The 27,987-nt window shown below is 48.6% G+C and overlaps 1 protein-coding gene and 1 pseudogene across 2 annotated transcripts in view; one reads left to right on the top strand and one right to left on the bottom strand.

Annotated features, from left to right (window-relative positions):
* Positions 1–27,896, bottom strand: LOC308605731 (zinc finger protein 541-like; annotated as a pseudogene). Its single transcript has 15 exons — positions 27,836–27,896; positions 23,133–23,376; positions 19,616–21,517; positions 17,604–17,662; positions 17,233–17,392; positions 16,908–17,075; positions 15,692–16,016; positions 9,352–9,415; positions 8,616–8,758; positions 8,107–8,210; positions 6,793–6,868; positions 6,146–6,234; positions 2,477–2,617; positions 2,111–2,292; positions 1–1,993 (listed from the first exon to the last, which is right to left on the bottom strand). The product of its transcript is annotated as a zinc finger protein 541-like (transcript).
* The window catches only part of LOC308605469 (BRD4-interacting chromatin-remodeling complex-associated protein-like), a 147,188-nt gene that overhangs the window by 95,221 nt on the left and 23,980 nt on the right, over positions 1–27,987 (top strand). The window lies entirely within an intron of this gene.

Below are 27,987 nucleotides of genomic sequence, written 5' to 3' on the forward strand. Positions count from 1 at the left end.
ACTAGAGAAAGCCCTCGCACAGAAACCAAGACCCAACACAGCAAAAAAACAACAACAAAAAGTTAAAGGGTATTCAAAACAAACAAACAAACCAGATACATGGGGGTAGGCATTTTCCATCCCAGTTACAGAATGAGAAAACTGAGACTCAAACAGGGAAAATGACTTGCTCAAGGTGGCAAAGAAGGAAGAAGAGCCAGGCTGTAAATTCTGGTTCATCTGATGCCAGAGTCCTTTCCCCAACCACAGTGACCGCACCGCCTCCAACTCAACTTCCTCCTCTGCTCCTCCTCCCTCCCCGTCTTTTCAGATGGACTGAGCTGAAACCTGGCCCTTCTGTGAAGCCTCCTGACACCACCGTTTGCCCTGCTCCCCTAGCCAGTCCCTCCGAAGGCAGCACACAGTTACAGACACAATCACGCCTTTAAGCCATCAATCCTCTGAGGTGTCCCTCTTCCTCATCTCAGTTAATAGCATCTACTCAGTTGCTCAAACCCCAACCTGCCCTGCCACCCTCCATCTGTCCTTTTCCTTACCAGCTCTCCCTGTGACGTGTGACCCATCAGCAACTCTGAATCTACTTCTAACGTGATCCCTAATCCTTGCGCTTCTGGCCTCTTCACTGCTACTCCAGCCCAGGCCACCATCTCCGCTGAGAGCCTTCCAGCTACTCTCCAGGATTCCCGTCTTGCCGCCCACGGCCCCCACACAGCAGCTAGAGCTTTGCACAGCCTCCCCTGGTTCCCATGGCAGAGTCTGTGCTTTGCTTCACCGGGGCCTGGAAGTGGGTCTCAGCCTCAGCAGCCTCCTCAGTGTGGCTTCCCACCCCCGCGCCATCCACCTGCCAGCGTCTGCCACTCCGTCACTCCCTCGGACTTGGCCCCCTGCTGTACTTTCCTCATGTCACTTTGTGGTGGACACAAGGTCTGACTCCCCAGTGGCCATTTCTGCTTCCTCTTCTTTTCCTGGCAAATGGGATTCCAGTTTGGATCGGGTTACAACAAATTTGAGGGAGCACACTGGTTCTCCCCACTCCTGGAACTGGGGGGAACACAACTTATGCTTTTGTCCTGGAGAGAAATCTTGAGGGTCCGGGATAACGGTGGCCACTTCCCTTTCCACTGCCACGGATCAGTTTAGAAAGAGCACGGGCTACAGTTCTGGCCGAGAACACGTGAGGGGCGTTCTGTTGGGCGCTGCTACAAGCTTTCCTCACTTTTAAAAAGGGGAACAAGGAAGGGAGGGAGCTGCTCTCTGCCCTGCACCCTCCGAAGGTTTGGGTGCTCCGCGTACAAGAGGGGATTCTTGCTGCTGCTGCTGCTGCAGCCGACTTGCAGACGCTGGCCACTGCTGGCAGGCCTTGACTTCACCGTGGAGCCACTGGCACCACCACGTGTCCTGAGAGCTTAAACCTATGTTGACTCCTCTGTTATTCCGGCCCAAAGCATACGCACTATAGACATCTAAACTCACCTTTTTGCTGCTTTATCACTCCTACCTTCCCGCTCCTAAAATGTAAGCTCTGTGAGGGGAGGGGCCTGTCCCTCCATCACTATGTCCCCATCACGTGGACTGGGCATTGTCTGGCACAGCTACAGCAGGTGCTTGATAAATGCTGGCTGCATTAACGTATGAGGCTCCTCCAGGGCAGGGACTCAGTCACTGTGGCTTCTGGGAGCGGCAGGGGCTCAAAAGCCTTCGCTGGATCAACAGGCAGGGAAGCCAGAAGACGGCTGCTTTAGAAACCAATTTAATAATATATACAAGGAGAAATGTACAAAAACAACCTAACAAAGGAGATGCAACAGGGCTGGAGGTGCCCGTCCCAACTAGCTGCCCACGCAGAGGGCCGATGCCAGCCCCTAGCTCGCCCTCCTCCTCCTACACTTGGAAGGGCTCCACGGGCCACCTTGCCCTGACGGTGGGATCCACGTGGTCCTGAAGCCGGTGCCACTTCATGTGGGCATTCCGACCCTTGATCTTGCCAAACACCCTGAGGAGGCACCAGAGGACACAGGGGTCAGAGCAGGGGGAGGCGGGTAGCCCTGAGGGGGCCACCCCAGAGGGCTGAGGGCTGGCGTTCTGGGAGCATCCAGGGAAAGGGCGGTACCTCTCACACTCCCGGCAGGGAAAGAAGCCCTGGCCCTTCCTGCTGCCCGGCAGCTCAGGGGTCCGCTTCGAGCTGGTGTTTGGGCTGGAGTTGGGGATGGACTCCCTCCTGTAACTCTCAGTAGTCCTCTGTAATTCGGGGGTTGGACGGTGGCTGGGTTTCCTCCGAGGCCTACGAGTGACCTGCACAGGGGGCAGAGGTGATGAAAGGGTGCTGACCGCCCCGCCGCCCTTCTAAGGGAGAAGCAGGTGTCCAGAGCGTCCAGACGTCCCGGGGTGCACCCCCCCCACCGCCACCCAGCTTGGATGAGCACCGGGCATCCAGATCCGTGCTGAACTCCTGAAGCCCTACCACGAGACCCTCTACCTTTGCTTCTGTCCTGTCTGCTTCACCCAGCTCTCTCTTGACCCTCTTTTCCGGCACTGGGGCTCGGCCGCAGTCAAACTCGATCATTTTCTTCTGCATGTAGTAGAACTCGACACACTGGGCTACTGTTTTTGTCTGGACCTAGTGGAGGAAGACAGAAGCCGGCTAAGGACAGTGCCTCAGGAGTAGCAGTGAGGATGGCCTTGACGCCCTAAATCCCCTCCCCATGGGGCCAGCCGCCACTTTTTGAAAGCCCTCCTGAAACGTCTCTCCCCTACGGCTTGGTATGCTCCTCTGCTACGGCGGACAGAGAATCACAAAGTCCTCCTGGGGATGAAGGAGTTCAGAAAGAAGCCAGCAGAGTCAACACCATCTAAGCTCTGCACACTCTGAGCAACAAGGCTGGCCCAGGAAGGCTTCTCTCCAGGAAAACGCACACAAAGGTACACACGAGGACGCTCACTGTGACATCATGTGGAGCCACATGTCTACCGACAGGGACTAATTAAAGCAGAGTGTCCTTACGTGGTGGATACCTCATAGCCTTATGCGACAGCTAGGCAGAGCCCTCCAAAAAACTGAAGAGGGAGGAATACTTCCCAACTCAGTCCATAAGTTCAACATTTCTCTGACACCAAAGCCAGACAAAGATATTACAAGGAAAGAAGGCTACAGACCAATGTCCCTCATGAACAGAGATGAAAAATTTTAAACAAAACTTTAACGAACAGAATCCAACAATATATATATGTATATATATATATATTTGTGTGTATATATATATATATATATATATAAAGGACAATATACCATGACTAAGTGGAGCTCATCCCAGAAACGTGAGGTTGGTTTAACAATCGAAAATCAATGTAATTCATCATATTAAACTTAAAAAAGAAAAATCATATGAGCATCTTGATAGGTGCAGAAAAAGCATTTGATACAATCCAATGTCCATTCCTGATGGAAACTCTCAGCACAATAGGAATAGAAGGAACTTCTCTTCAACCTGATCAATGATACTTACAAAATCCCTACAGCTAACGGTGGAGTGGTTTCCCCTCAAATATCATGAACAACACAAGGATTTCCACTCTCACCACTTCTACTCAATACTGTACTGGTGGTTCTAGAGTGCAAAAAGGCAAGAAAAAAAGTAAAGGCATCCAGGTTGGAAAGGAAGAAATAAAAGTGTCTTTATTTACAGATGATATGACTGTCTATGTAGAAAATTCAGTGGAATCCACAAAAAAGTTACCAAAACTAGTAAGTTAGTTTGGCAACATTTCAGAACACAAGATCAATATAAAAATCAATTTTATCTCTATACATACTAGCAACAAACCATTGGAAACTGAAATAAAAAACAACTCTATAACATCATAAAAATCACAAGTACTGGGCTTCCCTGGTGGCGCAGTGGTTGAGAGTCCGCCTGCCGATACAAGGGACACGAGTTCGTGCAATGGTCCTGGAGGGATCCCACGTGCCATGGAGCGGTGGGGCCCGTGAGCCATGGCCGCTGGGCCTGCGCGTCCGGAGCCTGTGCTCCGCGGCGGGAGAGGCCACAATGGTGAGAGGCCCGCATACCGCAAAAAAAAAAACCAAAAACAAAACAGAAAAAAACCAAGCCCTTAGGAATAAATCTGACAAAAAGTATGCAACAACTGTACTCTAAAAACTTCAAAACATTGCTGAAAAATTAAAGATTGAAATCGAGAGATATACCCTGTTCAAGAGGCAGAAGACTCAATATTGTTAAGGTAACAACTCTCCCCAGTTGACGCAGAGAGTCAAAAACAGTACCAATCAAGTTCCTAGCAGGAATTTTTATTTTGAAATTGACAAGTTATTTCTAAAATTCATAGGGAATTAAAAAGGATCTAGAATACAAAAAATAACTTTGAAAAAGAATAACAAAGTTGAAGGACTAACATTTTCTAATTTCAAGACTTAGAATAAAGCTACAGTAATAAAGACAGTATGGGGATAGCTTAATAAAAGACAAACAGATCAATGGAACAGAATACAGGGTCCAGAAGTAGATGCATATATATATGGCCAACTGATATTTAACAAAGGTACAAAAGCAACTGAGTGGAGCAAGTATGGTCTTTCCAACAAAAGGTATTGGAATAAATATCCATATGCAAAAATGAACTCACCTCGCACCCCATACAAAAATAAACTTACAATGGATCATAAATCTAGAAATAAAACCTAAAACTATAAAACCTCCAGAAGAAAACACAGGGGAAAATCTTTGTGACTTTGGGTTAGGCAAAGATGTCTTAGATACAACACGAAAAGCACAGTCTATAAAAGAGAAACTAGTAAGTTATGCTTAAGCAAAATTTAAAACTTTTCTTCAAAAGACACTGTTAGAAGACTGACAAATGGCATAATGGAAGAAAATATTTCCAAAGCATATATCTGGATAAAGGACTGGTGTTCAGAACAAAATAAGAACTCCTACAGCTCAATAAAAACACAGACACTCCAATAAAAACAGAGGCAAAAGATATGAACAGACAGCTCACCAGAGAAGGTGCACATATAGCAAAAAAACACAAAGATGCTCAGCATCATTAGTCATTAGGAAAATGGAGTCAGAGGCTACTGTACACTCATTAGAATGGCTAAAATTAAAGAGACTTAGCATACCAAGTGTCGACGAGGGTGTGGAGCAACTGGACCTTTCATAACCTGCTGGTGGGAATGGGAAGTGGTAGAGCCACTTTGGAAAACAGTTTGGCAGTTTCTTAAAAAGTTAAACATACATCTACTATAAGTTACCCTCATTCCCCTCCTAGGTATTTATAATCCCAACCCCGTGTCCGCAAAAAAAAAAAAAAAAAAAAACCCGTACATGTCCGTACAAACACTTGTATGTAAATGTGCAGAGCAGCTTTATCTGTAGTCATCAGTAACTGGAAACCACCAACAGGTGGATGATTAAATGAACGGTGGTCCGTCCACACAGTGGTATACTCCTCAACAGTAAAGGGATGAACTATGGGTACACACGACAACACAGATGAATCTCAAAATCATTAGGTTGAGTGTAAGAAGCCAGACAAAGCAGATCACATGCTGTATGATTATTCCATTTATATAAACCTCTAGAAAATGCAAACTCATTTAGAGTGACAGAAAGTAGACAAGAGTTGACTAGGGACCCGGGTGGCAGGAAGGAAGGGTTGCAAAGGGGCAGGAGGGAACTTTTGGGGGTGACAGATATTCTCATTATCTTGATCATGGTGGTGGTCTTACAAGTGTATAAATATGTCAAAAACATTAAATCTTACACTTTGATTATGTGCAATTTTGCGTACATCAAGTTAAAAAAAGAGCAAACTAATCAGCAGGATATTAAGTATATGATGTCATCCTTTTTTGAAAGTGCATATAGGTGTGTAAAATCCGTATGGGCAGTAAATACCTGTCAGGTTATCAATCAGAAGTAGGATTGTGGGGAGGGGTCTGGAGGGCTTTATTTTCAACATGGGATTCATTTCTGTACCGTTTCAGGTTGTTCCAAGCAATGGCATTGTAGTTGTCAACTGTTCACAGCATGAGCAGAGTATCGCCCCTGACAGGCCCTGCAGTTCTAGCGCCTCGGCCCTGTGAAGGAGCCTTGTCTACACCAGCCTGCCATGTTCGCCTTACCATCTTGTGTATCAAGTAGAAGTCCTTCTTGTAGGCACAGAACGCCTTCTTAAAGAGCCTCTTCTCCATGGAGGTCCAGATGTCCGAACCTATTGGAGAAACAGCCAAGAGGAGGAAGGCTGTTTCTCCTTCTGGGACCACAGCCACGGCTGAAGTGCAGACTCCCCTCCTTTTTCAGGCCACCGAGCGCCAATTATATGCCAAGATTTCTGCTAAGCCCCTTACTTGCTTTATCTCACACAATCCTCACAAAAACCTTAGCAGGTAGGGGCTATTACCATCCCCGCTTGACAGGTGCAGCAACTTGAGGCTTCCTCTGGTTAAGAGACTTGCCAAGGGCAGCCGTGGGGCCCTGGTTGCCTGACTCCAACGCTGGAGTGCTCAACTGGGAAACCTGAGCCCACCCCAACCTGGCACCCCCCTTCTGGCCAGGAAGAGCCCACGAGGGAACCAGTGGAAAGGGGAAGGTTGGATCCAACTAGAGAACAGCACCCACTGAGTCCCCCAGAGAGGACGGGCCCTTCTGGGAGGGCAGGCGTAGGCCCCAAGAGAACTCCGGGAGGCACGTGCAGAGCTTGCCATGGAAACTGACTGGCTCGCAGGGGCCTCAGCCAGGCCAAAACCACGCGGGCAGCCACGCTCGTTACCTGTGTAGTGATAGTTGGCGAGAGGGTGAGTCCGTGGCTTCTGGGGTCCTCTCAGTAAGAGGGTCTCCAGGGCAACCTGGAACGACAGGGGTGGTGGGCAACTCTCTGAGGGAGGGAAGGTGAGGTAGAGGCCCGCCTTCATTCTTTCATTCATTCAGAAAATATGTGCAGCCCTCCCTAAAGCCACCCCTGCCCCAGGGCGACTCAAAGTGTGGTCGGTCTGTGGACCGGCCACCAGCTGTGAACCACTTGGGACACATTGCCTACAGCACTAAGCGGACTGTGGAGTGCAGTTGACGTTACCTTTTTCATAGCAAGATTTACTTGATGACCAAACAGTGTGTGGACTTATTCTGGCACAAGCTCCTTATTTCTTCAGGGAGCAGCATTTGGAGTGGCACTGCCCCCGCCCTAACCCATGTTATGGTCCTCATAGCACTAACCATTATCTATCACTTTTAAAAAATGTATTTCATGTGCTCACTCTCCTAAAATGTAAGCCCTGCAAAGAGAGGGCATTTGTCTTGCTCAACAGCATAACCCTGGTCAGGACTCGCTATGCAGTTTGCAGGACCCAGCGCAAAATGGAAACACGGGGCCCTGTGCTCACAAACTATTAAGAATTTCAAGATGGTGGCAGCAGAGCATTAAACCAAGAATGGGCCCCTGAGCTGGCCCCAGCCTGATACCATGACATCACCAGGTATCAGGAGGACCCAGTAAATGTGTGCTGATTACTCTGCTGAGCACCCACCACGTGCCAGCCACTGCCTCTCAGCTTGAGAAAAAGCACCGTGTAGCCCTGACTCTTGGGTCTCCAACTCGGGTGACGTGACTTCCTCTCCCACTACACACAGTTGGACTTCTTCATTTTCTAAACTTCAGGATTGTGAGGAGGGTCCTTGGAGGAGGCAGAGGCATTTCTGTTGCATCAGAGGTTTTCATACACCATTTTTAATCCAAAAGTTAATGTTCAGTAAATAAACCAGATTAATGCAGGCCCTGAGTTGGTCCTGCTAGGCACCGCCTCCCCAGTGCCGCGCTGACATGAGGTAACGCCGGAGGAACCCTGGTGCTCTGCTGTCACCCCAGATAAATAACTGCTTGAGCCCGTATGTGTGCATTTCCCCTACGTTCAAAAGGACACCACCAGTCCCAAAGCGACCAGGGAGAAGGGTGGGTGGCCAGCCTTTGGTTCTCGTGAGCTGCAAAGCCCCAAGTAGAAGGCACGTGTCTTGCGCCTAGAGCCCCTGGCCCTAAGAGAGCAGGCAGCTTCCCACAGCTCCTCTGAGCCCCCCCTCGCCTGCACCGCACCTGGATGTTGCCCTGGGCTTCATGCAGGCAGTGCAGAGCGAGCTCCAGGTTGGTGCCCCCGCCCGGCATCACGCTGGAGCAGGCCACGTTGAAGAGCTCCGTCACTGTTTCCAGCAGGCAGCCCGGCAGCGGGAAGGAGAGGAGACACAGAGGGTCAGCAAGTGCCAGAGAGGAAACCTCCCCAACAGCACAGATGGGGCGGGGGGCTCCTGTCACCATCTCCCTCATCTCTCTGCTAAAAGCAGGCTGAGGGAAGGGAGGGACAAGGAGGATGGGCAGAAACCCTGCTCCTGGCACCCGCTCTGGATGGCCTGCCCAGCTACTGGGTGAGAGGAGAGGTGGGCCAAGGGACTGCAGCACAGCAAAGCAGTCCTGCGCTGAAGGCCAGCTCTGCCCACCCCACCCCCGCCTGGGGATCACTGCTTCTTGGTCAAGGTGAGAACTGGGAGGAGAAAACCCTTGGGGATGGAGGAGGGCCCTCGGGAACCTGGCCCCAAAGTCTCAGCCACCTCTATCCTGTGTTTTCGGGTTGGTCATCACATCTCCCCATGGCTTCCAGACCAGAGTAGCTACATGCTCGTCACTTCCAGCCAGTGATCTGTCCTGGAGCTCTGGGATCTCAGCCTGAAACTGGCTTCCTATGTTGATGTGTCTGAAATGAGGCCACACACACGGACATAGAGACATATGTGTGTGACCAAGATGGGAAATACAAGAGAGATGTGCGGTGAGCCCTGCTCAGCAGGGCTGTGGAACCCACCTTTTGGCCATCTCTCAGACACAGGGAGTGCTCATCAGCCCAGTAGACACGCGCAGGTATTCCAGAGACCTCTTGAGGGATACTTCCTTCCTTCCTGCAATTTGCTTTATCGCCAGATTTCTGGCTTCAGGCGTTTGGGGTCTAGGACAGGGGAGGTATGTGCTGATACCTGGCATTCTTCTGTATCCAAGGTAACATCCAAGCTACAAAAGAGTATCTCATTGTGCCATCATCAATTCTATCTAGAACCCCAGGGTGCTGGGCATTCTGTCCCCAGAGATCCAACTATGGTATGTCTGGACAGAAGGAATATTGGGGAAACGCCTGGAAAAATCCACCACTTCTCTCCTAGGGAGGCTCTGGATCTAGACCTGACTTTCCCGTGATGAAGGCTCCCTTGGGAAAAACCGACACTGGAATGCAAGGAGGGTAAAAGCATCCCCACATTGCAAGGACCCTCAGGTTCTAAGTCTGTTCCAACTCACGGTTCAGTGCTGATCTTGCTGTTGTCCTTCACCACACTGATGCCAAAAGAGCCGTCCATGTGATCTGGAAAACACCCAAAGAAGAGCCTCAAGAAGACTGGCTACAACTGACCCATGAGGCCCTTTTTGCCTGACTTTCCAGAGCAGCTAAAAGCAGGCTCTTCAAGATTGCATGGTATACACACACTACTGTATATAAAATAGATAATCAACAAGGACCTACTGTATAGCACAGGGAACTATACTCAATGCTCTGTAATAACCTCTATGGGAAAAGAATCTAAAAAAGAACAGATATGTGAATATGTATAACAAAATCACTTTGCTGTATACCTGAAACTAACACATTGTAAATCAACTCTAATCCAATGTAAAATTGAAAATGACAAAAAAAAAGATTGCAGGGTATGGAGTTTCCTCAAAAATTAAAAGTAGAACTACCATATCATGCAGCAAACCCACTTCTGGGTACTCATCCAAAAGAACTGCAGTCAAGACCTCAAAAAGATATCTGAACTCCCATGTTCACTCCAGCACCATTCATAATAGCCAAGATGTGGAAACAACCTAAATGTCCACTGACAGATGAGCACATAAAGGAAATGTGCCATAAACATACAATGAAATACCATTTAGCCTTAAAAGGAAATTCTGCAATATGCAACAACATGGATGACCATTGAGGACATTATACTAAGTGACATAAGCCAGTCACAGAAAGAGAAACACTGCATGACTCCACTTATATAACATATCTAAAGTAGTTGACTTCATATTGATAGAATCAAAGAGTGGAATAGGGGTTACCAGGGGTTGGGGCAGTGGGAAATGGGAGGTTACTAATCAATGGGCATAAAGTTTCAATTAATCAAGCTCTAGAAATCTGCTGTAGAACATTGTACCTATAGTCAACAATACTGTACTGCACACTTCAATATTTGTTAAAAGGGCAGATCACAGATTAACTGTTCACATCACAATAAAATAAAATAAAAAGATTGCATGGAAGGGGGATAAGACTTCTGAAAAAGTAGAGTAAGGAACTGGGCAAAACAACAGATTTACTGACAAAAATCATTAAAAAAAGAAGAACAGTAAGCTAAAGTCTCTGCAAGTTGTCCTAAAGGCATACAGCATTTTAAGAAATACTCATTCAAGAAAATCTACTAAATCGTGGGAAGAACAGTGAGAGTCTGTGGCACTGGAGCCATGGCCCACTCCCTTACCCACCTAGCCCCCAGCTCTTTGTAATGGAAGCTCTACCCAGGTAGGTGCAGCCAAGGAGATGGGGACTTCTTCTTCCCCTGGCTCCCATGCTTAAAGAATTAAAGTAAGATAAAATAAAAATTTCTCATCAAAGAGAAAATGCCATCAAGAGATGGAAATTATTTTTTAAAAAGAAACAAATGTGGACTTCACTGGCGGTCCAGTGGTTAAGATTCCACGCTTCCACTGCAGGGGCCACGGGTTTGATACCTAGTCGAGGAACTAGGATCCTGCATGCTGTGCGATGCAGCCAAAACAAAAAAAAAAAAAAAAAGAAGAAGAAGAAGAACCAAATGGAAATAATTCAGGGGTTAAAAAAGTACAATAACCAAAATAAGGCTCAACAGTAGATCTGAGCTCGCAGAAGAAATGATCAGCAAACCTGAAGATAGAACAATGGAGACTATGAAATCTGAAGAAGAGAGAGAAAAAAAATGCAGGAAACTGAAGAGAGCCTCAGAGAAATGTGAGATGTCATTAAATGCAACAATATATATGTAGTGGGAGTACCAGTAAGAGGGGAGAAAGGGACAGAATATTTAAAGTATTAATGGCTGAAAATTTCCCAACGTTGATGAAAAACAATATGTATATCCAGCAAACTCTACAAACTCCAAGAAAGATTAAACACAAAGAGCTCTACATCCAGACATAACATAGGCAAAATGTGGAAAGCAAAAATAAAGATAAGATCTTGAAAGCAAAAAGGGAAAAACAATTTGTTACACACAAGGGCACTACAGTAAAATTAACAGCTAACTTCTTAAGAGAAACGATGTAGGTTACAAGGCAATGGCATAATATATTCAAATTACTGAAAGTAAAAGAGTGTTAACCAAGTATCTTATATTCAGCAAATTATCTTGCAAAAATGAAGGTAAAATAAAGACACTCCCAGATAAATAAAAACTGAGGATAACTGTTGCTGGCAGACCTGTCTTACAAGAAATATTGAAGGTGAAATATTATTCAGCCCGCAAAAAGGAACAAAGTACTGATACATAGTGCAACGTGGATGAAACCCAAAAACATCATGCTAACTAAAAGAAGGCGTTCCTAAAGGACCACATACTGTATGATTCCACCCATATGAAATATGCAGAATAGCCAAATCGATAGAGACAAAGTAGATTAGTCGTTACCCATGGCTGCGGATGGGGAGGATGGAAAGGAGGGACTGCTAATAAGTACAGGGCTTCTTTTGGGGATGATGAAAATTTCTGAAAACTGATGGTAGTGATGGTTGCACAGCTCTGTGAATATACTAAAAACCATTGAATTCTATACTTGAAAGGGATGAACTGTATGGTATGTGAATTATATATCCCTAATAAAAATAGATACTAAAGAAAGTCCTTCAGATTGAAAGCAAATGACATCAGATGGTGAGTTGAATCCAAACCAAAAAAAAAAAAAAAAAAAAAAGCGAAGCGCTAGTAAATATGGGTAACTATAAAAATCACTATGATTACATATTTCTTTTCGTTTCTTAATGGCCTTAAATATAACTGCATAAAACAGTATGTATTGTGGGCCTGTAACATACAGAAATATAATATATGTGACAGTAACTGCACAAGGAGCACAGCTGCATTGGAGTAAAGGAGTATCACCTCAGACAGTAACTCAAATCCACAAGAATAAATGAAGAGATCAGAAATGGTAAAGAAGAAGGTTAATATAACAACCTCTATAAATCATGCTTGCTTTCCTTTATTCTCTCAGTGTTTTTACACGAAATAAAAGTATATAAAGCAAGAAACATGACCAGTAAGGTATTACTGGGTCTCTCACATGTAATCGCAAAAGAGTTAGAAGGAAGAGAGCTAGATAGGAGCAGTGTTTCTATATTTCACTGTTAATGAGTTATTACACATCCTAACAGATTCTGATAAGACATATATTTTAAGTCCTAGAGCAACCACTAAGAAATGACTAAGAAAAAGTGAAAAATTAACAGAATTAAAATGCCACACTAGAAAGTACTCACTTAATACAAAAGAAAGCAGGAAAGGAGGAACAGAGGGAGAAAAAGACATGTAATGTATAGAAAATAGAAAGCAAAATGGCAGATGTAAATCCAACCATATCAATCTAACATTAAACAAGAAGGGATTAAACAAACCAATCAAAAGGCAGAGTTTGTAAGACTGGATAAAAAACACATGATCCAACTAATGGTGTCTAGAGGTAACATGCTTTATTTTCAAAGACACAAATAGGCTGAAAGTAAAAGAAGAGGAAAAAATATATATACCAAGCAAACAACAACCAAAAAAGAGAATGGAATGGCTATACTAATGTCAGGCACATTAGACTTTAAAACCAAAAATATTACTAGAGATAATGATAAAATTATTGTAATAATGACAAATGATGTCACAATCACATCCTAATGGTAAAAGGTCAAGCCGTGAGGAAGATGTGACAATTACAAACATATACACACCTAAAAACAGAACCCCAAAATACACCAAGCAACAAACGACAGAACTGAAGGATGAAATAAACCATTAAAAAAGAATAGTTGGAGATTTCAATACTTTCAACAGTGGATAGGGCAACTAGGCAGAAGATCAACAAGGAAATTGAAACTAACTAGACAAAACAGACAAAATACAGCATTCCACCAAACATCAGTAGAATACATTCTTCTCAAATTCACATGGAACATTCTTCAAGACAGACTGGATTCTAGCCCATATAACATGCCTCAATAAATTTTAAATTTTAAAATAAATTTAAGGGAATTCCCTGGCGGTCCAGTCATTAGGACTCCACGCTTCCGCTGCAGGGGGCATGGGTTCGACCCCTGGTGGGGGAACTAAGATCCTGCAAACCGCACAGCACAGCCAAAAAAAATAATAAATTAATTAATTAAATAAATTAAATTGAAAAAGAAACAAAGTATGTTCTCTGACCAAAAGAGAATTAGATTACAAATCAATAAAAGGCAGCAATTTGGAAAATTCACAAATCTGTGAAAATTAAGCAACACACTCATTAATAGTCAGTGTATTAAACAAGAAGTGGAATGATAAATTAGAAAATACTTTAGCTGAATGAATATAAAAACACAACATACTAAAACTTACAAAATGTAGCTAAAGCAATGTTCAGAAGGAAATCTATAGCTGTAAAATGTCTGTATTAAAAAAGAAGAAACATCTCAAATCATTTATGGTCTACTGACTTTCCACAAAGGTAGCAAGACAGGGCTTCCCTGGTGGCGCAGTGGTTGAGAGTCTGCCTGCCGATGCAGGGGACATGGGTTCGTGCCCCGGTCTGGGAAGATCCCACATGCCGCGGAGCGGCTGGGCCCGTGAGCCATGGCCACTGAGCCTGCGCGTCCGGAGCCTGTGCTCCGCAACGGGAGAGGCCACAACGGTGAGAGGCCCACGTACAGCAAAACAAAACAAAACAAAACATGGTACGAGGACAATTCAATGAGAAAAGAAGAGTATTTTCTAGTGCTAGAAGAACTGATACATACATGCAAAAGAGTGAATTTGGACTCCTACCTCATACAGTATATAAAAGTTAACTAAAGATTGATCGCAGGCCTAAGAAAAAGTTGGACTTCATCACAATTAAAAACTTGTGTACTGCAAACCATATCACAAATAAAATGAAAAGACAACCCACAAAACAGGAGAGAATTTGCAAATCATATATCTGATAAGGGGCTTGCATGCAGACTATATAAGGAACTGAGACAACTCAATAATAAAAGGATAAGAATTCAATTGAAAAAATGGGCAAAGGATCCGAATAGACATTTCTCCCGAGAAGATATACAAATGGATAATAAGCACATGGAAAGATGCTCAACATCATTAGCCATCAGGGAAATGTAAATCAAAACCACAATGAGGGGGCTTCCCTGGTGGCGCAGTGGTTGGAAGTCCGCCTGCCGATGCAGGGGACGCAGGTTCGTGCCCCGGTCCGGGAGGATCCCGCGTGCCGCGGAGCGGCTGGGCCCGTGAGCCATGGCTGCTGAGCCTGAGTATCCGGAGCCTGTGCTCCACAACGGGTGAGGCCACAAACAGTGAGAGGCCCACGTACCGCAAAACAAACAAACAAACAAACACCTCACAATGAGCTACCACTTTACACCCACTAGGATGGGTGTAATAAAAAACACAGCTAAGAAGTGTTAGCAAGGATGTGGAGAAACTGGAACTTTCATACAATGCTGGTGGAAATTTAATATGACCCAGCCATTTTGGAAAGCAGTCTGGCAGTTCCTTAAATGGTTAGATATAGTTACCCTTTGACCCAGCAATTCCACTCTGAGTTATATACCCAAGAGAAATGAGGACTTATGTCCAACAAAAACTTACACATAAATGTTCTTAACGGCTCTGTTTGCAATAGCCAAAGGACACAAACAACCCAAATGCTCGTCAACTAATGAGTGGATAAATAAAATGTTGTCTATCCAGAGAATTCAATATCATTCATCCATAAAAAGAAGTGAAGCACTGATGCATACTACAACATGAACCTTGACAACATTATTCTAAGTGAACAAACTAGACACAGAATGTCCCGTAATTTATGATTCCAATTACATGAAATGTCCAGAATAGGGAGGCCCATAGAAAAAGTAGGTTGGTAGACTGGTGGTTGCCCAGGGCTGAGGACTTGGGGGCTACAGGGCCTGTGTGTCACCGCTCGTGGATATAATCTTCTGGGGTGATGAAAATGCTCTAGAATTAGATTGTGGGATGGGTGTACAATCCTAAGAATACACTAAAAAATCACTGTACACTTTAAATGGGTGATTCATATGGCATGTGAATTATACCTCAATAAAGCTGTTTAAACAATTACTCGAAAGGGCAGGCAGAAGGGTGGTTAGGCTAAATGGCGTCTATTTTCTTTCTGGCTACAAAGTTATAAGCACCTAGAAGGCTGCTGGTCCCAGATGGTCCTGGGATAGTTCTGAACAGCAACGGGACCCCCAGAGCAGACCCAGGCGTAGGCCAGAGAGAGTGGCTGGACCAAATTCTACAGGGGGCGGGGGTCTGGCCCCCCGCAGGCCCATCATGGGCTGATCAAGCTCACTCACCAAGCATGGCGCTGATGAGCCTGTCGGGACGGGCCCGGGCAGATGTGGAACAGAGAGTGTTGAAATACAGCCCAGAGCCCTCCCGGATGGGGCTGAGCATCGGGGGCGGTGTGTAGGGAGGTCACTGGGACAGTCCCTTCAGGAGGTGGTCCATCAGGAACACGGGCGAGCGCAGGCAGCTCTGGCGGCATCCCCCCGGGCCCGGCTCCCCAGACATGGAGGGCGGAGGAGGGATGAGCAGTGCCTTGGGCCGGAGGAGCTTCTTCCGCTTCCTGTGTTGGCTGCTCTCCTTGATGTCTCTCTCTTCCCCGTCCTTCTCCTGACCCTGGAGAAGAAGAGACTTCAGAACCACGGGGTTCACCTGAGGCCACCGGCCCCAAACCTCAGACCTCAAGATGGCCTGAGAGTGGGAAAGGGTACTGACCAGCCAGATGCACACCCAGCATGGCCGTGCCCAGAGTCCTCAGCGCAGGAAGCCGGGCAGGGCCACCACGCCTGAGCCAGACTCCAGACCCTAAGCCGGGCGACATTTGACGCTGGGGCCTTCTCAGGCACCCACACCCCCCAAGGAGGGCCCTCACTCAGACCATTTTGGAAACTCATGTCCGTTGTTAAAGTGACTGGCACTTAAAGTGTGGGGGCCAGACAGATGCAACAGCATGACAAAAGGAAAACCTGTTGCCCTCAAAATGACAGCAGCTCCTGGGAGACAAACAGTGGGCTCCGTGCACCCCGTACCCGAGTCCAGCATGGACTTCTCCAGGTGGGGTCTTCCGGCACAGGCTGAAGAGACGACGCCTTGATCTTGCTACACTCTCTCTTACCTCCACACAATCTCCCCTCCTCTCTGCCCATCTTACCCCTCCTCATCCTCCAGCTCTCAGCTGCAACGCCCCCTTCCTCAGGCAGGGTCTCTCGTGCCCTCGGGGCTCCCACAGCTCACTCTCCCAGCCCGGCCCGTTCTGGGTCCTCAGTGTCCGGGGATGGGTCTATCTACTCCGCTGGGCTGGGAGCCCCAGGAGACGGGGGCAGGCCTGTTGTGGTCGCTGCAGTGTCCCCAGCCCTGCCCAGCACAGGGCCAGACACAAAGGAAGTTCACTGGAGGTTGAAGGGATGAAGGAACATGCAAATCAAGCTCTTCTGGAGTCAGGATTTGGGGGCTTTTCTCACAGCTCCCACTGGAAGCTGGAAAGCAGCTGGAAGGAAGTGCACCCACCTTGCTCCCCGGGGGATGGTTCGCTGGAGCCACTGGCACCGACACTGGGACCACCAAAGGGGCTGCCGTCATGTTGTCCAAGGACTTCCTGCCTCCCGGGGAACTCTGCCTGTCCCCCTCTGGCCTCAGCACCTGTCTTGGTGGCTTGCAAAACTCCATGCCACACACCTACACACAGAGCAGAGCCAGCCCTTTAAGAGACACAGTAGGTAGGGAGCAAGGGGCCCCTCCAGAGCAGCACAGCCCTGACTCCCGGCCCCCAGCCAGGCTCCCCGCAGGAGGACGGCTCCATCCTGAGATGAATGGCAGCTTCGAGCCCCTTCACCTGCGGCTCCTGCTTCCCTCGAGGTGACGGCCACTGGTCGCTGTGAAAACACATGTGGCTGCTCAGCCCTCTCTCTGTATAAAACATCTGGCTGCAATTCTTGCAGACGTAAGTGCTCCTTGGCTCTGCCCAGTCTGTGGGACCACCATTGTGCTGGTTACTGTGGGGAAGAAAGGGAGAATGAGACTCCGTCCCCAAACACTGATCCTCTGACAGACAGCTTTGGACGAACCCTAAAGAAATGGACATGATGCCCCCGATTCTCCGTGGCCTGGTGCTCGCCGCTTCAGGAGTGAAGCATCCAGAGCTCGCTCACCCAGGGCCAGCACATCAAAGCCACCACAGGACTCCCGAGGGGCTTCTGAACTTACCAGCCACCCGCCATGTTCTCCTCCTTCATCGGGTCGGGGAGCCGGTAGATATTTCCACCCTGAAGACGAAAATACATCTGAGCCAACATATCAGAAATGAGATGCAAGAGTGAAAACTCTAAGTCTTGGAAGAAAACACAGGTATAATTCTTGGTGACCCTGGAGTAAGCAGTGGTTTCTTGGATGACTCCATAACCAAACAAAAGACAGATGTATTGGACTTCATCAAAACTTACAACTTCTGTGCGTCAAAGGACATCATCAAGAAGTGAAAAGACAGAATAAGAGAAAAAAGTTGCAAATCATGTATCTGATAAGGGACTATGTAGATTTATGTATCTGTGATACATACTGAACTCTCACAGCTCAAAAGTAAAATCACAACCCAATTTAAAAATGGGCAGGGGCTTCCCTGGTGGCGCAGTGGTTGAGAGTCTGCCTGCCGATGCAGGGGACACGGGTTCGTGCCCCGGTCTGGGAAGATCCCACATGCCGCGGAGCGGTTGGGCCCGTGAGCCATGGCCGTTCAGCCTGCGCGTCCGGAGCCTGTGCTCCGCAACGGGAGAGGCCACAATAGTGAGAGGCCCACGTACAGCAAAAAAAAAAAAAAAAATGGGCAAAGGGTCTGAATAGACACTTACCCAAAGAGGATATACAAGTGGCCATTAAAAGATGCTCAGGATTATTAGCCATCGGGGAAATGCAAATTAAACTATAATGAGATTACCATTTCCCACCCACTAAGGTGAACCAACTGGACAATAACAAGCGTTGGTGAGGATGCAGAGAAACTGGAGGCCTCATACACTCTGGGTAGGGATATAAAACAGCACAGCGTTTTGGAAAAGTCTGGCACTTCCTCCAATAGAATTACCCTAGAGCCCAGCAATTCCCCTCCAAGGTATTTCCCAAGAGAAATGAAAACATATGTCTAAACAATAATCTGTACGCAAATGTTCATAGCACCGTTATCACAATGGCCAAGAAGGGTAAACAACCCAAATATCTATCAGCTGATGAATGGATAAATAAAATATGGTGTATCCATACAATGGACAAGTTACCAGCGATAAAAAGGAGTGAAGTTCTGACCCGTGCTACAGCACAGAGGAACTCTGAGAACATCAGGTTAAGTGAAAGAAGCAAAAGACACAAAAGGCCACGCAGCGTTAGGATTCCAATCACATGAAGTGTCCAGAATAGGCAAATCCATGGAGACAGAAGGGAGATGCATGGTTGCCAGGGGCTGGGAGGGATGGAGAGATTGCGGGTGACAACCAACGGTGTGGGGTGTCTTTTTGCGGTGATGAAAGTGTTTTGGCAAAGAGTGGCGATGCGTGCACGACCTCGTAAACAAACTAAAAACTACTGGATGGTGCACTTCAAGATGGCGAATTAGATGGCACGTGAATATTAAAGCTGTGAAAAAAAAAAGAGGGGGAGGTAGCTGTGGTGTGACAGGAAGGATGCTGGACCTCGGAACATCACGAAGAGACGTGGCCAAGCTCTCTGCACCCAGGACCTCATGGGCACGATGTGGGAGGACCCAAGCTGCTCCAAAAGGGCGGACCAGTGCCAGGCCTGCAGTAGGGGCCAAGTCGGACTTGTGGACCTGTGATTCACAACCAGAATAGACACAGCATTTCACGTACAAATATCAAGGGCAAAGGAGCTCTGCCTTTACATGCTCTGAAGAAGTGAAGGAGGCAAATCCAAAAGGAAGCGAAAGGCAGAAAGAAAGCAAATAGCAAAAGTTTAGTGAAGAAACATGATGCAAAGTGTCTCTGACAACTCTAAAGCCCTGTTCTGTTTTGTGTGTGTGTGTTGCAGGGCGGAGGGTGATGGGAGGAACCATCACTTCTCTGGACCTTCATTCCCCCCTCTGTAAACAAACTGCATCTGAGGATTTGCTGAGGTTAAATACAGTGCCTGGACAAGTCAGAAACACGGACACAGGTAAGGACGAGACTCTGCCTCCCGCATGGTCAGGTCCCGTGAGAGGGCCCTGGTACCTGGATCCTGTTGAGTATCATCAGCCTGGACTTGGAGTCCCAGGGGGGATCCGCTGGAGGCCCGGCCAACGACGAGAAGGAGGCCACGGCTACCTGGCTTGGAGAAGCCGCACAGCACATATCCATTTTCACTTTCTCCTTCCGGAAGCCTGGAAAGCGCTGGGCCCTGGAGTTGCCAGAGAAGAGCCTGTAGCCTCCGCCCCAGGAGCAGGCCGGGCCCTCTCCACCTTTTGTGGCCCCGGAAGCCGTGCCATTCTCAGCCTGGGCCTGCTTCCCTGGGAGGTGGGCTCTGGATGGCTCCTCCCCTCCTAACTGGGTCTGACGCAGGCTCCCGGGGGAGATGTCCCCCAGGCCCAAGGTCCCTTTCGAGGATCTCAACTGCTTGGCCAGAGAGGAGATGTCTGGCTTCCCAGGAGGGTCCAGGGACGACGCTGTGAGGGCAGGTGGAGCAGCAGCCACTTTTGGTCTTCCCTTTGTGTCCTGCCTCACGCTGCTGGGGGAGGCCTCTGTGGGGAAAGAGGGTGTGGATTTTCTCCTGCGGGCTAGGGATCCCTCTGGCTCAGGGTTCATGGGGCCAGCATGCAGAGAGTCAACAGTGGGCGCCATAGGTGGGGGCTGCTGGGGCCACGGCCCCTGCAGTGACTTCAGGGCAACTTGCTTGCCGTCGGGTGTGGGAAGCTGGGAGGAGGCGGCAGCCACCTGGGTGTGGGAGAAGATCCGCTGGGACTTGGTCATCATCTGGAACCCCTGCATCTGCTCGTGGCTCACCAGAGACTCCTGAGACCTCAGGAACAGCTGCCGGAAGAGCGGCGGGGCATCCGACGGGAGGCCGCTGGACTCTGGGCCGTTCTGGGGTCCAGGCTCACCAGGGTTCTGCCACGAGAAGGAGTCGCAGTCGAACTTGCTCTTCTTGGAAGCCCAGGAGTCCTCTTCCCGGCTGGTGCTGGCATATCTGGGGTCACCCGAGGCTTCCCCCGGTGCCTTCAGGAGCGTGGGAGGGAAAGGCGGCGTGTCCTCCACACCGGTGCCCCGGCTGGGTGAGGGCTCCCCCGCAGGGGAGTCGCTGCTGAGCCCGGGGCAGGCCCGGAGCCCTCCTGGGACGGCACTGCAGAGGGCTTGTGGACGACAAACATACTGTTTCCTTAGCTCTTAGGGCAGCCCGACAGGTTTCGGAGCCACTGGAAACTGTGGTCTCATGGCTGGGAACTGGCGGGGACAGTCAGGCCACGGAACAGAGGCAGGCAGGCGGGCAGGGGAGCGCCCTCGGGCCAGCCCTCCAGGGATGATGGGGGCTGGAGCAGCGGCAGCTCCGGCTCGGCTGGGTAGGGGCCGCTGTTCTCCGCTGCATGCGAGTGGACAGCCGTGAACACGTCCGTGGCAGGCTCCTTCCATGGGGGCCAGGGCTCCTCGGGAACCTCAGTGCCCAGGGCTCCTGGGGCCGCCGGGGTGCCGGCTGGGCCCCAGAAGGAGGACCCTGACGAGGGCAGGGAGGAACAGGCCGTGATCCTCCCTTCGCCGCTGTCTGAAGGCCCTCCCGGGGCTGGCCTGGGAGAAGGGATCTTCTGGCAGACGATGCTGTTCATGATACAGCGCAGGAGGTCTCGGTTGGGCAAGAGGGAGCTGGGGGATGGGGCTTCCGGGGGCACCAGGGACCACAGGCTCGCGGGTGCGGGCTGGTTGGCAAACTCGTGCGCGTGGGGTGAGTTCCCGCAGGGCTCCTCCTCCGGGGGGGCCTACTTGAGGATGCACAGGCCGTGCTGGACCTCATAGTGCCGGCGCACGGAGCGGTAGTCGCAGTAGCTCTGGCTGCAGCCCTGCTCAATGCACACAAAGGGCTTGGACTTCTGGTGGGTGAGCGTGTGCCCGGTCCTGGAATCACATGAGGAGAAAGTTAGTGGGTGTCTTGGCGTGGGTCACCCACTGCAGGAACCCAGGTGTGTCCGCAGGGGGCAGTAGCATCGCAACTCAGAAACTGTGCTCAGACCCTATGAGGAAAGACCCCTGCTAGGGCCAAAGCCCTCTGGAAGGGGGAGCTCTTGCCCTCACCCCTAAGCAAACCCCTAATCTGAGATTTAAAAAATCAGCGGGAGCCAAGTCAGAGTTCCCCAAAGTGGGTTCCTAAGGAACACCAGTCTCCAAAGTTGCTCCCTGAGGACTTGGGCTCAGCTGGCAAATAAGTTTGGGAAAAACACTCTTTACTTCTTGGAGGTTCCTAGGAGCAAACTGAAAAGCCACAGAGCAGATAAAGAGAGATCTGTTGAACTTTCCATGTCTCTCAAACTTATTTGCCCACAAAACCCTTTTTTTAAATAGACCCGTTTAGCATCCCCGAGAACCAGAGAACCAGAGTTCTGAGAACGCACCTGAGGAAATGATAACTTGGGGATGATCCTTCCACGAACAAAGGAGTCTTTGCCTTCCCACAGGAGTCCTCCAGACAGCTACCTGGGAGCCCCACAGCAACAACAAGAAAAAGCCAAATTTGCCTATAATTTCTGCAAATATAAACGAATACAAGTATGTATTATATTTACATCATACTTATACCTGCATTAATATATTATAAATATAAACAAATGGGTAAATCACCCTCTGGGTACCCAACAATCCTACTCCGGATGGTTCTAATCAATGGGACCCAGTAAATAATGAAACCCTTTCCCATACGTGGACCCTTGGCCTCCATCTGAGGGAAGCAGCAGAGAGGGCATCTGGAGACCCACTTTCTAGCCCTAACTCTTACCAGCTTGTGACAGGAGTAAATCATTTCCCATCCTTAATGGCGAGAGGGGAGAGGATACAATGAAAGTGGGATTCATCGAAGCCTCAGTAAAGGCTGGGCGAGCTGTAAACATGCAAGGGATCGTCCTCTCCCACTTACGAGTCTCTCAGTTTGAAAGTCTGTCTCTCCTCCCTCGGCAGCAAGAAAAGCTTATCATTTCTAAGACATGAAGAACAAACGGGATTCTGCTGCTCTTACACTGAGCTTGCTTTTTAAAGTCAAGTTTTAAAAAAAACTCGAGTTAATAAAAGGGGGAATTAAAAAGGGAAAAAACAGAGTGAACACTCCATTGCCATGTTTTAGAAACAGGCATTTCAGAACCCCTCACGCCCTGGTGTTATCCCAACATATATTCCTCATGGAGTGCATATCTGTTCTGCTTAGACACCTACCAGGGACTCTGAAACTTTCTCTACACAGTTAGCCCAACTCCCTCCATGACAAAATTGCCTCAGGAGTGTGTCTTTAAAGCAAATGGGTCCTGTCTGCAAATCGCAGCGGCGCTCTCCTCACTGGAGTGAGTCTGGAGGCTGGGGAGGGCGGGCTGTCCGGGGCAGTGTAGGCCCTGCCCCCCACCCCAAACACTGGCCGTGGGAGGAGAACAGGTCGCACACACCTGGGACACCCGACGGTGGGGGGCGGTGCAGGTGGATGGGAGGGGATGCAAAAGAACCGGGAACACGCCCAGCCCCCAGCAGCCCCCTGAACAGACATCCCGACCAGACTCCTACATACAGGTGGTCCTGACGCTTAAAGGCCTTCCTGCAGATTTTGCACACGTGTCTCCTCTCCTGGCTGTGCGTCAGGTAGTGCTTGCTGAGAGAACTGGCGCTGCTGAACACCTTCCCGCAGAGGCTGCAGTCCAGGAGTGGGTTCTGAGGGGACCTGTGCTGCCGCTTTCCTTTCCTTGTGCTCCCAGACGTGGCCCTGCCTCCTTCGTTAGCCTCTTTGGGCACCTTGAGCACGCCTAGCCCCAGGTCTAGACAGAGGGAGAAAGCACAGGTTATGACATCCGGGGACATTGGAGCCCGGGCGCAAGCACTCTACCACCCTCGGACCAACTTCAGCAGCTGAGACCAACTCAGGGAGTTGGCCGAGAACCCCAACTTCAGCAGCTTCACTCGCAGAGAAGACCAGGCTTAGCACCAGGTGAGGGGGAGAAGGGACCCTGGTCAGGCCACCCCTCCAGGGCGGCACCCAATCTTCAAGCCACACTTGGGGGGGTAAGGGAGGGGACAGCAACAGTCTGAGTGCTTCCAGGACAGAGTGACTGGACAGGCAGGACTTCATGACGGTAACATCAACAGCACACTTGCAAGTGCAATCCAGAAATGCACAATGCAAAATCTTAGAAAAGTTTAAGTCCTTTCTCCCAGCCAATTCCACTCTGGTTTTTTAATTAAGGAAATTAAGGCAGATCTGTACAAATTAACGGAGATCTTGCAGTGAACTGCAAGCGAGTTAACTGCAGCATTATTTTTCCTGGTGAAATGTGAGAAACCACCTAATAACTGACACGAGGGCAGGTGGGTGACTGCATTCTGGTCTCAATGGTCTATGGCGCAGGCATTTAAGATACAACTGTAGGAAAATATCCATTGACGTGAAAGGATGTTCATGCTGTATCACTAAGTGCTGTGCCACTAACAAGAGGATTGTTGAAAAACGGAATGATCTAGTCTTTGAAAGGGAAAAATAAATTTGAATAGAAACAAACAGAATGGGATTGATTGGTAGCATCATGGATCAACTTAATTTTCCTTTTCCTATATATCTGAATTTTCCATGTTTCTCTACTCCTTGGGTAAATGAGTAGTTTTTTTTTATAATTTCATTTTTGATTTTTTCTCTTTGACCCATGAGTTATTTTAGAAGAGTGTTCTTTAGTTTCCAAATACTTGAAGACTTCTTTCTCTTCTTTCTTTTATTTATTTATTTATTTTTGGCTGCATTGGGTCTTCATTGCTGCGCGAGCTTTCTCTAGTTGTGGCGAGTGGGGGCTACTCTTTGTTGCGGTGTGTGGGCTTCTCACTGCAGTGGCTTCTCTTATTGCGGAGCATGGGCTCTAGGCTCACGGGCTTCCGTAGTTGTGGCACGCGGGCTCAGTACTTGTGGCTTGCAGGCTCTAGAGCGCAGGCTCAGTAGTTGTGGCGCATGAGCTTAGTTGCTCCGCGGCATGTGGGAGCTTCCTGGACCAGGGCTCGAACCTGTGTCCCCTTCACTGGCAGGTGGATTCTTAATCACTGCGCCACCAGGGAAGTCTGCAATAAAGTATTCTTAAATTAACATATGTACTTTTGTGTGTGTGTGTGTGTGGTACGCGGGCCTCTCACTGTTGTGGCCTCTCCCGTTGCGGAGCACAGGCTCCGGACGCGCAGGCTCAGCGGCCATGGCTCACGGGCCCAGCCTCTTCGCGGCATGTGGGATATTCCCGGACCGGGGCACGAACCCGTGTCCCCTGCATCGGCAGGCAGACTCGCAACTACTTTGCCAACAGGGAAGCCCCACTTTTTTTTTTTTTTAACACAAAATGCTACTCCACACTGAATAGACTATAGTATAGTGTAAACATAACTTATGGGCACTGGGAAAGAAACAAACAAAACTCCTATGATTGGCCTTATGGTGGTGGTCTGCAACCGGACCTGCAGTACCTCTGAGGTATGCTGATACTTGAGTGACGGCAGTCAAAACTGAGAGCAGAGATTCTCTAACTCTGGTTTCATTAAGAAATAGCTGGTGAGACTGTGTTAAACATTCAGGTTCAAACACACCTAGTGCCCAGATCTTAGTTTTTAATACTGTTCTCCAATAAAAGTAACCAGGGCTCCTTGGATAAAGGGCTGGTTCGAAGACTGGGCAGGAAATTATACAGGATGTCCTTAGAGTATCTTGTAGTTCCAGAACAGAAGTCTCTCAGCCTCCATCTCGTTGTCTCTCTCTCTCTCATACATACACACACACACACACACACACACACACACACACACACACACAAATGGGGTATGTCAAAGAGACACAGGAGCCAACTGAAAGAGCTCCCAATAGTCAAAGCTGGAACAACTTGAGTAACAAAGTAGCACTGGATAATAACCCAGTCTATAAACTCTCCGTGAGCCCATGCTGATATAAATGAATGACTGAACAAATAAGTAAATGGCCGTGCATGATTCCAAATAATTTGTGTGGCTATTCTGCCCTCAAGAAGTTGAAGCATGACTCTTCACACCTTACGCATGAACTGTGCACAGTGACTTCCTTCCACAGATGACAGTATTGGGGGCGGGGACTAAGTTTACAGCGTAGAAACATGACAAACATTGTCAGCCAGGTGGTGGAGGTTCACGTCAACAGTGACAAGTCACACTGACACCGTGCACCCTGAATACCATGTGAGGACAGTGGCACTTCACTTCTGTGGTCTTCCTCCCCCTCGGATCATAAGAAACGTAAGACAAACCCCAGCTGAGGCACATTCTCCAAAATACCTGACCACGGCTTCTCATGACTGTCATCAAAAACAAGGAAAGTCTGGGAAACTGTCACAGCCATGAGGAGCCTAAGGAGATGTGACAACTAAATGTGATGTGGCGTCCTGGGAGGATCCTGGCACAGAAGAGGGACATGAGGTAAAAACTAATGAAATCTGAATGAAGCATGGACTTTAGTTAATAATAATATAGCAATATTGGTTCATTAATGGTAACAAACGTACCATACTCATGTAAGATAAGAATAGGGGAAACTGAGTGTGGGGTATATGGAAATTCTCTATACCATCTTCCCAATTTTTATGCATATCTAAAAACTAGTCTTCTAAGAAAGTTTCTTTAAAAAATTTAAGTTCCAGGGCCCTACCTGCAATGATTCAGATTAGGAAAGTCTGTGGTGGGGTACAGGAATTTGCATTTTTCACAGGGCCCCTAGATGATTACAATGCAGATAATTTGGGGTTGAGAAAACACTGTTTTCTGGGGGTGGAGTTTGGCTGGGGGGAGGTCATTCATAAGAAACCTTTGCCCAACTCTCTTCTTACATTCAGAAATTCTTCTGGACCACACACTTGTGCTTGCCACTGTATTCTGACAGCAGATAAGATGGGGGTGAGTTTGGATAACCACAAACAGTTTGGGTTCCCTGCCCCTCTAAGCAGCACTATTGTAAAAGCTTCCAATAGTTTAAAGCGGTTAAGTTTCAGCTTAATTTCTTACACAGCAATAGATAACGAATATACCACCCGACCATGAAGCCAGAGACTTTCATTTCCGGTGTCATCAGGCTTCACTTGTTATGGAGGGTGGGACCCACACGGTGACAGCAACAGCATGAGTGCTCAGGTCATACGGGGCACCTGCCAATATGCGATTTACGTTTTTCTCATCAAGGCTTCCCTGGTGGCGCAGTGGTTGAGAATCTGCCTGCCAATGCAGGGGACATGGGTTCGAGCCCTGGTCTTGGAAGATCCCACATGCCACGGACCAACTGGGCGCGTGAGCCACAACTACTGACCCTGCGTGTCTGGAGCTTGTGCTCCGCAACGAGAGGCCGTGACGGTGAGAGGCCCGCGCACCGCGATGAAGAGTGGCCCCCGCTCGCCGCAACTAGAGAAAGCCCTCGCACAGAAACCAAGACCCAACACAGCAAAAAAACAACAAAAAGTTAAAGGGTATTCAAAACAAACAAACAAACCAGATACATGGGGGTAGGCATTTTCCATCCCAGTTACAGAATGAGAAAACTGAGACTCAAACAGGGAAAATGACTTGCTCAAGGTGGCAAAGAAGGAAGAAGAGCCAGGCTGTAAATTCTGGTTCATCTGATGCCAGAGTCCTTTCCCCAACCACAGTGACCGCACCGCCTCCAACTCAACTTCCTCCTCTGCTCCTCCTCCCTCCCCATCTTTTCAGATGGACTGAGCTGAAACCTGGCCCTTCTGTGAAGCCTCCTGACACCACCGTTTGCCCTGCTCCCCTAGCCAGTCCCTCCGAAGGCAGCACACTGTTACAGACACAATCACGCCTTTAAGCCATCAATCCTCTGAGGTGTCCCTCTTCCTCATCTCAGTTAATAGCATCTACTCAGTTGCTCAAACCCCAACCTGCCCTGCCACCCTCCATCTGTCCTTTTCCTTACCAGCTCTCCCTGTGACGTGTGACCCATCAGCAACTCTGAATCTACTTCTAACGTGATCCCTAATCCTTGCGCTTCTGGCCTCTTCACTGCTACTCCAGCCCAGGCCACCATCTCCGCTGAGAGCCTTCCAGCTACTCTCCAGGATTCCCGTCTTGCCGCCCACGGCCCCCACACAGCAGCTAGAGCTTTGCACAGCCTCCCCTGGTTCCCATGGCAGAGTCTGTGCTTTGCTTCACCGGGGCCTGGAAGTGGGTCTCAGCCTCAGCAGCCTCCTCAGTGTGGCTTCCCACCCCCGCGCCATCCACCTGCCAGCGTCTGCCACTCCGTCACTCCCTCGGACTTGGCCCCCTGCTGTACTTTCCTCATGTCACTTTGTGGTGGACACAAGGTCTGACTCCCCAGTGGCCATTTCTGCTTCCTCTTCTTTTCCTGGCAAATGGGATTCCAGTTTGGATCG

The sequence above is a fragment of the Mesoplodon bidens genome (genome assembly GCF_964165515.1).
Source record: "Mesoplodon bidens genome assembly, chromosome: 18".
Classification (NCBI taxonomy): Eukaryota; Metazoa; Chordata; class Mammalia; order Artiodactyla; family Ziphiidae; genus Mesoplodon; species Mesoplodon bidens.